The 9,528-nt window shown below is 44.4% G+C and overlaps 1 non-coding gene across 1 annotated transcript; it reads left to right on the top strand.

Moving 5' to 3' along the window:
• Nucleotides 1-7,676: 7,676 nt before the first annotated feature.
• Nucleotides 7,677-7,780, top strand: LOC118574964. Its single transcript, XR_004943827.1, has one exon. It is a non-coding gene; the product is annotated as a U6 spliceosomal RNA (small nuclear RNA).
• The last annotated feature ends 1,748 nt before the right edge of the window (nucleotides 7,781-9,528 follow it).

The following is a 9,528-nucleotide window of genomic DNA, read 5'->3' as shown; positions in this document are numbered from 1 at the left end:
ATGTTCATTTAAAAAAATAAGGTGGGATGTAATCACCATATGTTATATATGTGTATGAAATTGAAGACAGCGACGTTCTAAAACAGGAAATGGTGATGGTGTCATGGGCCTATGAGGATGCTGGACTAAAGTCTATCAAGTTGTGTAAACAGGCAAATTGTACACTATGTGAATTATTTGTCAATAAAGATTTTATAGAACGCAAAAACAAGGCAGGTGTGCATATGGCATGGTTTGAGTGGAGGCTAAAAGATGACTGACTCCTTGTGGTGGTAATCCCCACCTCCCACTTTATTTTAGAGAAGCGCTCCTTGTGCTCTCTCTCTCTCTCTCCCTCCCACCCCAATTTTCAAAGACTTACTGACCATTAGAATAAACTCCAAAGAACCAACATGATAGCCTGCATGCAGATGAGAATTATTTCTTGGTTAAGTGGCTTCTGAAAGATCCTTAATTACAAGCAGGTAAGTGGTGAAATCTGTAGTTTGGCAGTTGGGACCTTCATCAGTTTGCTATTGTCTACATTCACCAAGCAGAACTTATGCTGCTCATGAGGATCCAATGTGTTCCAAGGCTCTTATTCTTCCTATCCCAACTGACATGTGGATTTGAGCAATGCCACATAACATGCTGCTCCAGTACCTCCAGCTCCAACAAATACAAAGAGGGGAATCAAGCTTGGACACTTTTTGGCCCAACCCAACTGATAGTCTAGAGTAGCATGTTTTCAGAGGAGACCTAAGTCCATAGCGAGGAGAACAAGCCGAACAGCTTCTGCAGAGACAGGATCTCTTGTCTGCCACCACATATGCATCTGGCTTTATGTGGGTTCTGGGGATTTGAATTCCGGTCCTTACACTTTCATAGCAAGAGCTTTACCCATAAAGGCACCTCTGCAGCTCCTTGGTTGGTTTTTTAGAACAGCACTGCTGTGGAGTCCAAGTGTCCCTTTATGTTGCAATCCTTCAGCCTCCTTCAGAGATTATAGAGATGTGACACCACTCCCAATTAAAGTACTTTGATAGCAAAAGGGCTATAAAAACCTACTAGATCATGGCAAAATATCTCAAGAGCCCACACAAAGAAGTTTCCAGAAGCTATAACCGCAGTGACAGGAACATTAGTGTACATAATTGGAGTGGGCCAAGACACAACCAAGTTGGAATCTGTGAGTTGATATTACCAAAAAAGGAACCTTTTTATTGTTTACTTTAAAAAACAAACAACTCCATCGTTTTCTTTTAGAGACATTTATGGCACCACTAAATAAAATATTTAATCAGAACAACAACACTTTTTGATGCTGGCAATTGAACCTAGGGCCTCACATGCTGAAGCACACATTCTACCATAGAGCTATACCACAGCCTCGTAGCAACAATAATTAATTTTAAAAAGCACCCCCCCATCCTATATTGCCTGTTTGTCAGCATTTTAAAAATGAAATAGTACCCATGGGTTCTTTGCTGTTCAGCCAAGTTGAGTTCATACTTTCTTCCCGCCCTCTTCGTTAATAAAGTTTTAGATTTAGATATGGGTGAATTATTTGGACTCTAAAAAGTGCCTTTGTAGTTTTCACATGACTTCCCCGAGTTTTGAACAACTTTTTTATGCTTCATTGTTACAGCATATTTTTGCTGGATTCTTTTCAAGACATGTGAACCAAATGTTGTTTTTTAACTCTGGCAACAGAGACAAGCAGAGGGCTCCGAGGGACGGGCTGTCTAAGCTCCTTTGAGGCTCTGAGATAAGTTAGTCACTCCATCTCCCTGACCTTTGGCTTCTCATCAGGAGGACATGGATAGTAAGGATTCCTGTCTGCAAGGGTTATAAGTTGAGGGTGGGTGACGCAGTATATGGACCAACACTTACCAGCAATGCCTGTCACACGTCTAAAACAGGCTAGCTATCATGAAACTGGGGAAGATCATTTGACAGACCTTGCTAATCAGACAACAGCTTTCTCCCAAAAGATGCGACTCCATTTTCTCCAGGGAGCTTCTGCTGCAGAGAAGAATGTGAACGCGATGGTCCCTGTGTCCTGCGGGCAGAGTATTTGCTGTGTTGGAGCTCACCTGCCTTGCATTTGCGTGCTAGCTCCCTGACCCCCTAGTCATATGACATCCTCTCTTGCCATGACTGTCATCCCTGGATCCCACACAGTGAAAGGTGAGAGTCAACTTCCCCAAGTTGTCCTTTGACCTCCACATGTGTGCCACGGTGTGTACATCCATGCATATACATACATACATACATAAAATCTCAAAGGTGGTACAAGTGTGTAGGCCTCGTGTGTCCTAGGGATTTAACTCAAGTTGGCGGGCCTGATGGCAAGCACTGAGCCATCTCACTAGCCCGATTAAAAAAATTTAAATGGTAGCAAATGTAGCTACGTGTGGGCAGTCAGGTCTCCCTGGAGTGTCGGCTCTTTCATTCTGGAGATTCCATCTTCTGAAGCTCAGGGCTCTCTTCTTTGTAAACTGCCATCATCATTCCTGCTCTGAGCTGGAACTGTGAGTGCCCTATCTGTGCTGGTACCGGCTCTGTGTTCTCCGTATCGCTCATCTCTTTCATAATCTTCTCTACCTCTGAAGGCTGCAGGCCCACCTGGCTTGGCCTTGGGCAAAAGTAATCATCACAAGGGTGGTGGACTCCATATGCTGGGCCCAACATTCCTGCGCCTCTGTGGCACCAGGGAGGAGGCTAAGTCGCCCCAGGCCACCTGTGAGAAAGGGTTCTGGCATTTTCCTTGCCTTCATTGTCTCTGTAGCAGCAGCTGCTGGCAGGTAAGTGCAATGTGTGACTCACCAGTGACAAGGCTCCATGCTTGGTGGGGTGGGAGAGAAGCCAAACTCTGCAGGATCCCAGAATCCCGTGCTGCTCAGAGCAGCAGCAATCTGGGGCCTGTGTGTGAGAGCTGGCTACAAGGACAGACCCACCCTCGGGCCCAGACCTGGACCCTCTGTGTAAACAAGAAGCTTGTTTACAGCGGCCCATGACTGTGTGAGCATGAAGTGTGCGATGATGTGCTCCAGAGCACAGGCACTGCTTGACTTTCTGGTCTTAATCCTTGTTTTTCTACCCAGCCAGTTATCTCCAAGCGCCTCGGCAGACCTAATCATGGACTGCTCTCTCTCTTGATTTTCATGTGAAATTCCCCCTATCAAAAACTGCTCAGTTGCCAGGCACCATCTTGTGCGCACAGTTCAGACTTCACTGGAACTTTACCTCTTTGAGTACCATCCAGGGCTTGCCTCACATTCATAAGGATTCCCAAACTTGCTACAGCTCTGAGTGGCTTCTGTTTGTTTTATACATGAGAACCATAGATTTGAATACCTTCCCGGATTGAAGATACAAGTTACTTTCTTCCTACTGGCTAAGCCTGGGATTCTTTTCTTCTCCAGTATGGGTCAATATTACCCAACAAGAAGAAAGCATTCATGACTAACACTGGTCATTGCGAAGCATTGGTCTGACTGATCTCATCTTAGACCCACCGTGATCCCCTGAGGCAGGTTCCAAGATTTCCACTTAGCAGATGTGAACACTCAGTTTGGACTAAGAAATGAGCCCTTTCTTTTTTGGAGAGGACTATTTTGTTGTTGTTGTTATATTTTCGAGACAAGGTTTCTTTGTGTAGCTCTGGCTATCCTGGAACTCAGCGATCCACCTGCCTTCACCTCCCGCATGCTGGGATAAAAAGCGTGTGCCACAACTGCGTGGCCTAGGAGGGTACTATTTTTACAGAAAAATCATTTGTAGCATGATGGGTAATGGGGAGATGTGTTACACTGTTCTGTCCACTCTGTTGTCCCCTTTTCGTTCCTGTCACAAACAGTTGGATAATCTACTTAGAAAAAGTTTATGTTGGGGTTGGGGATTTAGCTCAGTGGTAGAGCGCTTGCCTAACAAACGCGAGGCCCTGGGTTCGGTCCTCAGCTAAAAAAAAAAAAAAAAGAAAGAAAAGAAAAAGTTTATGTTGCTTCATGGCTTCAGAGGTACCTGTCCATGACCATGTAGTTCCACTGCTTTGGGGCCTGTGGGGAAGACAGTCCACCATGCCAGGAAGCAGCGTGCAGCCAGGAAGTAAATAAGGGAAAAGGGGGAAGAAAGCAGGAGCCCACAAGTCCTGTTGAGGGGAGCCCCCCCCAATAACATAACCTTCTCTCACTAGGTCCCACCTTTCAAAGGGTCCACCACCTCCCAAGGGCCCCATGCTGTGGAGCAAACTTTATTTTTGGAGAATATTCCAGAGCCAAACTAAAACACTTATGTAGCTGCGTATAACCTTGAACTTCTGATCCCCCTGCTTCACCCTTCTGAGTGCTAAGATTATAGGCATGGTTTATGTGATGGCAGGGATCAAAGGCAGGGCTACGTGCATGCTAGGCAAATACTCCACCAGCTGAGCTACGCTCTCAGTCCCATCGGTCTTTCTTTAAAGACAGGATTTCACTCTGTAACCCTGCAACTGGTTATATAGACCAGGCTGGCCTTGAACTCACAGAGATTCGCTTGCCTCTGCTTCTCTAGTGCTGGGATTAAAGGCGAGCACTACCATGCCCATCCCCAGCAATCTTCTAAAACTATGAAGTAGTTTTGACTTTTTTTTTTTTTCTGGAATATTTTCCGAGTCTTCCAAGTTGTCCCCAGTTCCATGTTGATAGGCACCACTTGCAGCCCACATTTTCTCTGCTAATACGCGTTCCCTCCATTGTAAGTCTTTTCCTCTTCTTGTCTAGGCCAATGGTGGAAAGCCTTCTGGACGTCTCAGTGAGTTATGAGAGGAGAGTCTACTTTATGCTGCCGTCTAGACTCTTACTTCCCACCTAGCTCACCATTGGGATTATTCTATTTCCATCTAAAAGGTAGTGGGTAGTACTGGATAGATGGCTCATCCGTTAAGAGCACTTGCTGCTCTTGCAGAGAACCCCGGGTTCAAGTCCCAGCCTCCACATGATGGTTCACAACCATCTCTAAGTCCAGCTCCAAGGGATCCAATGCCCCTTTCTGACCTCTGCAGGCACCTAGCACACACATATGTGCAGAGAAAACACACATAAAGTGAATAAAACCCAACCAAAAAAACTAAGAAGTGAGAGAAACAGATCTAGATACAATTAGAGACAAATGTCATGGTATGGCTCCTGGACTGTGCGGTCTAAATGTTGAGGCTCTAACTGCTCAGGCCTCTGTTCGGGCAAGGCCAAGTCTCAAACAACACAGTGGTTGGAGCAGGAATGGCGCACCTTACAAAGCGTCCCCTCTGCTCTCCCCTTTCATGTCCTATTCCATAACATGAAGCATGGATTTCTGTCTGTCTAGCTCACTCTAGTCGCCTTCAGGCTCACTTCAAGGCTGCTCACAATTTCACACTGTTTTCTGTCAATCTCACTATTTTGATGGGTTTTAATGGAATATTTTAGTGAAAGTTATGAAGTGTTTTACTGGGGGTTGTAAAATCCAATTTTCCTCATAGCCTCTTTTAACAAAGTCATCTGTAGCTCCATGGAATATCCATGAATACGTTTTGTTGTTGTTGTTGTACATCTGCTCCCATAGTTCTTTGGGTGAGGAAATTCGTCATTCCCAAAGCAATCCACATGCTTCTGCACTCACATTTACCCACGAAATTCCCTTTGGCACAAATCCTCTTCATGTTTGGCCTTCAGCAATTCAAGAACAGGGTGTTGGGTTGGGGATTTAGCTCAGTGGTAGAGTGCTTGCCTAGCAAACTCAAGGCCCTGGGATCGGTCCTCAGCTAAAAAAAAAAAAAAAGAAAAAAAGAAAAGGGTGTTTCAACTATACCACCTTGTTTTAAGCCTGAGAACACTGACTTTTCTTTCTTTCTTTCTTTCTTTCTTTCTTTCTTTCTTTCTTTCTTTCTTTCTTTCTTTCTTTCTTTCTCTTTCTTTCTTTCCTTCCTTCCTTCCTTCCTTTCTTTCTTTCTTTCTCTTTTCTTTTCCACTCTGTTGTCCTGACTAGCTTAAAACTTTCTATGTGGACCATGCTGACCATGAATCCACAGAAAGAAATCTGCCTCTGCTGCCAGAGTGCTGGGATTAAAGGTATGAACCGCCACATTTGGATATTTTAACTAATTGTTAAACTTCTTATGTGAGCTAATTTACTGTCCCTAAATTTTGTCAAGATATGACTGGACAAAATGGAGCAGGCAGTGATGGTGCTACGACATCTGTAAGGGAGGGTGGCCCACTTGGAGTGGGCATGGGGCACACCCAGACACCAAGTTCTCAGCACAAAGGAGATTAACTACCCCAGAGGGGCAAGCAGCAAGCAGGTGTCTTTACAGAAGTGGGTTTTAAAGAGAAAAGAGGTGGGGAGGTCTCTGCTAGGGTGAGTTGCTGAATCCTGATTGGACATCTTAGATAAATAATGAATTTTGATTTATTGGACCTTGGTGTTTTGTCTCAGGAATGAGTCGGTGGCCAGATAAGGGAATACACCTTGGGGACTAGCTTTAGAAATATAATCTAACAGTTTAGCAAGGTGGAGTTTCTCCCAAAACTTAGGGCTTACACTTCTAGGCTAGGCTGGAAACTAGTAAGCCCCAGAGATCCTCTTGTCTCCACCTCTGTCAGAGGTGAGGTTCCAGGAACACATGGAATGACTGGGTTGTTACGTGAGTTCTCTGATCCATATTCCTGTCCTCATGATTGTGAAGCAAGCTTCCCTAACTGTGGAGCCATGGATCCCAGCACCTCCTATTCCGTCTCCTGTCCCCCCTCCGACCTTCACTTCCTGGAATGGTCTCTCCAATTAATCATACTTTAATTCTCTTTTCAAGGGAGTTCAAACAAAGGTTAGAAATGCAATTGTCGTTTGTGCCACTATTTTATTATACACTTGTGTTAAAATGAGCCTAGGTATTTTTTTCATTCAGAACCAATTTTGCTAGGCACGGTGTCGTGTTATCTCTGCCAGCAGTAGACTACATCAGAGTCAAAGTTTGAAATGTTCACCAAGCAGGCTAGGGCCACGGTGCATGCCTCAGTCAGAGCATCCTGCCTTGTGTGACCTCCCAATGCATGTCTGTCTTTCTTCCCTTGACAGTCCTTTTCCCCGTGTCATGCCTGTTGAGAAATCCTATTTAATCTGCACGACCTAGTGAAAAGTCAGTCGTGCATGACCAAGTATAGACTTCTTCCTCAATGGCAATTAAAACCCTTGAGCTCCCACAACAGGCTGCTTTTTCTTCTAGCACTTTCTATTTTCAAATGATTTTTTGTTGCTGCTTACACTCATTAGCAAAGTGGATCTTGGGTTACGGTGGCAGGTGTTTTAATGGGAACTGAACCTAAGTCCTTGTTCATGCTAGGCAAGTGCTTTACCACTGAGCTGCACCCCCAGTCCTTTTTCCTTTTTGAGACAGGTGCTCACTAAGGTGCCCAGGCAGGCCTTGAACACGAAGTCCTCCTGTCTCAGCACATCAAGTAACTGAGATCACAGGCCTGAGATCACCACAGTTGCCCTATCCCTGAACCTGACCTAACTCTTTAATCCCAGCACTCAGGACACAGAGGCAGGCAGATCTCTATGAATTTGAGGCCATCCAGCTCTCCATAGAGAGAGACCCTTTCTCAAGAGATTGGTGGAGGTAGGGAAGGAGAGGAGGGGAGTGGAACTAGAATTAGAATTAAAATATGAATTTCGTGCACCCTTCAGCAGCACATATACTAAAATTGGAACGACACAGAGATTAGCATGGCCCCTGTGCAAGGATGACACACAAATTCGTGAAGCGTTCCATATTTTTAAAATATAAATTTCATCTAGTTGGTATCCGATTATTTCTTTTTGAAATATAACACTCAGTACCAGTGAGGGTATAGCAGTCAAGTCATAGAAATACTATATGGGCATAATACTCTACAATTTTCTGGAGCCAAATCCATCAATATTTGTGAGGGACTGAGGTATTGGGGCCATGAAAATATGGCTCAGTGACAGAACTAACTCTCTCTCTTTTGGTTTTTTGAGACAGGGTTTCTCTGTGTAGCTTTGCGCCTTTCCTGGAACTTGCTTTGGAGACTAGGCTGACCTCGAACTCACAAAGATCTGCCTGGCTCTGCCTCCCAGTGCTGGGGTTAAAGGCATGCATCACCACCCGGCCTCTTATTTTTTTAAAAGATTTTATTATGTATATGGTGTTCTGCCTGCATGTATGTCTACAGGCCAGAAGAGGGCGCCAGATCTCATTACAGATGGTTGTGATCCACTATGCAGTTGCCGGGTATTGAACTCTGGAAGAGCAGCCGGTGCTCTTAACCTCTGAGCCATCTCTCCAGCTCAAAATATATATATATATATATATATTTGGTGGTGGTGGGGGTTCAAGACAGAGTATCTCTGTGTAGCTTTGCACCTTTACTGGATCTCACTCTGTAGCCCAGGCTGGCCTCGAACTCATAAACATCTGCCTGGCTCTGCCTCCGAGTGCTGGGATTAAAGGCGTGTGCCACCACCGTCTGGCTAGAACTCTTATTTGGTATGCATAAGGCCCTGAGTTTGATTGCCAGCACTGCAAAAATAAGTAAATAGAGTAGTATGCTCTCAATTCCATTTTCAGAAAACTACTTTAGGGAAATACTCAGAAGTTTGCATGCTGTAAGTGTAGCCACAATCAAAAGAACTTTAAATTTGTGACATTTGTGTGGGGGTGTGCATGTGTCATGGCACACATATCACAGTAAACCTGTAAAGATCAAAGGACAACTTGGGACCCAGGGATCAGACTCAGGTTGTCAGACGTGGGGCAGCAAGCATTTTCTAGCTGAGTCATCTTCCCAGCCTTGAAACAAAGAACTTTAAAGTGTAGGTGAACTACTGGGGACAGGGTCAGATAAATTCTAGTAGAGACTTCAGAACAGCAACTAATCATTAAAAATATTTTCAAAGAACTGTAAAGGCTTAGGAAATTGTTTCTAATACAATGTTATGTGGAGGGGACTTAAATCTTTGACACATCCACTATAGCAGCTTTGCAGGGGGAGGCAGAGATAGCCAAGCTTCTTGTTTGGCCAGTCTGGAAGTCCTACACCTTGTAAATTGTACAAATTAATTATACAAATTCTTCTCCTAGAGTGAGAAAGTGGGACCCTCCTTGTGAAGTGAACATCTCAACATGGTGTCACCTTGGCCAAATATTGGTGTCACAACCTAGAATCTGCCTGGACCTACAGGGGGTAGTCCTACTATGTAAACCTATACTAGAGATTATTCTCATTTTGTTTGTATTTCTTCAGCTAAGCTTAAACTTTTTTTTAAGAAGACAGGTAGTGGTATCGCACACCTTTAATCCCAGCACTCAGGAGGCAGAGGCAGGCAAATCTCTGTGAGTTTGAGGCCAGCCTGATCTACAGAGTGAGTTCCAGGAAAGGCTCCAAAGATATACAAAGAAACCCTGTCTCGAAAAAAAAAAATTTTTTTAAAGGATTTATGTGTATATTTTTCTTGCATCTATGTCTGTGTATCATGTGTAACCCAGAACTGTGGGTATGGATG

This window comes from Onychomys torridus, chromosome X, assembly GCF_903995425.1.
Source record: "Onychomys torridus chromosome X, mOncTor1.1, whole genome shotgun sequence".
Lineage (NCBI taxonomy): Eukaryota > Metazoa > Chordata > Mammalia > Rodentia > Cricetidae > Onychomys > Onychomys torridus.
This window is presented reverse-complemented; position numbering and strand designations above follow the sequence as displayed.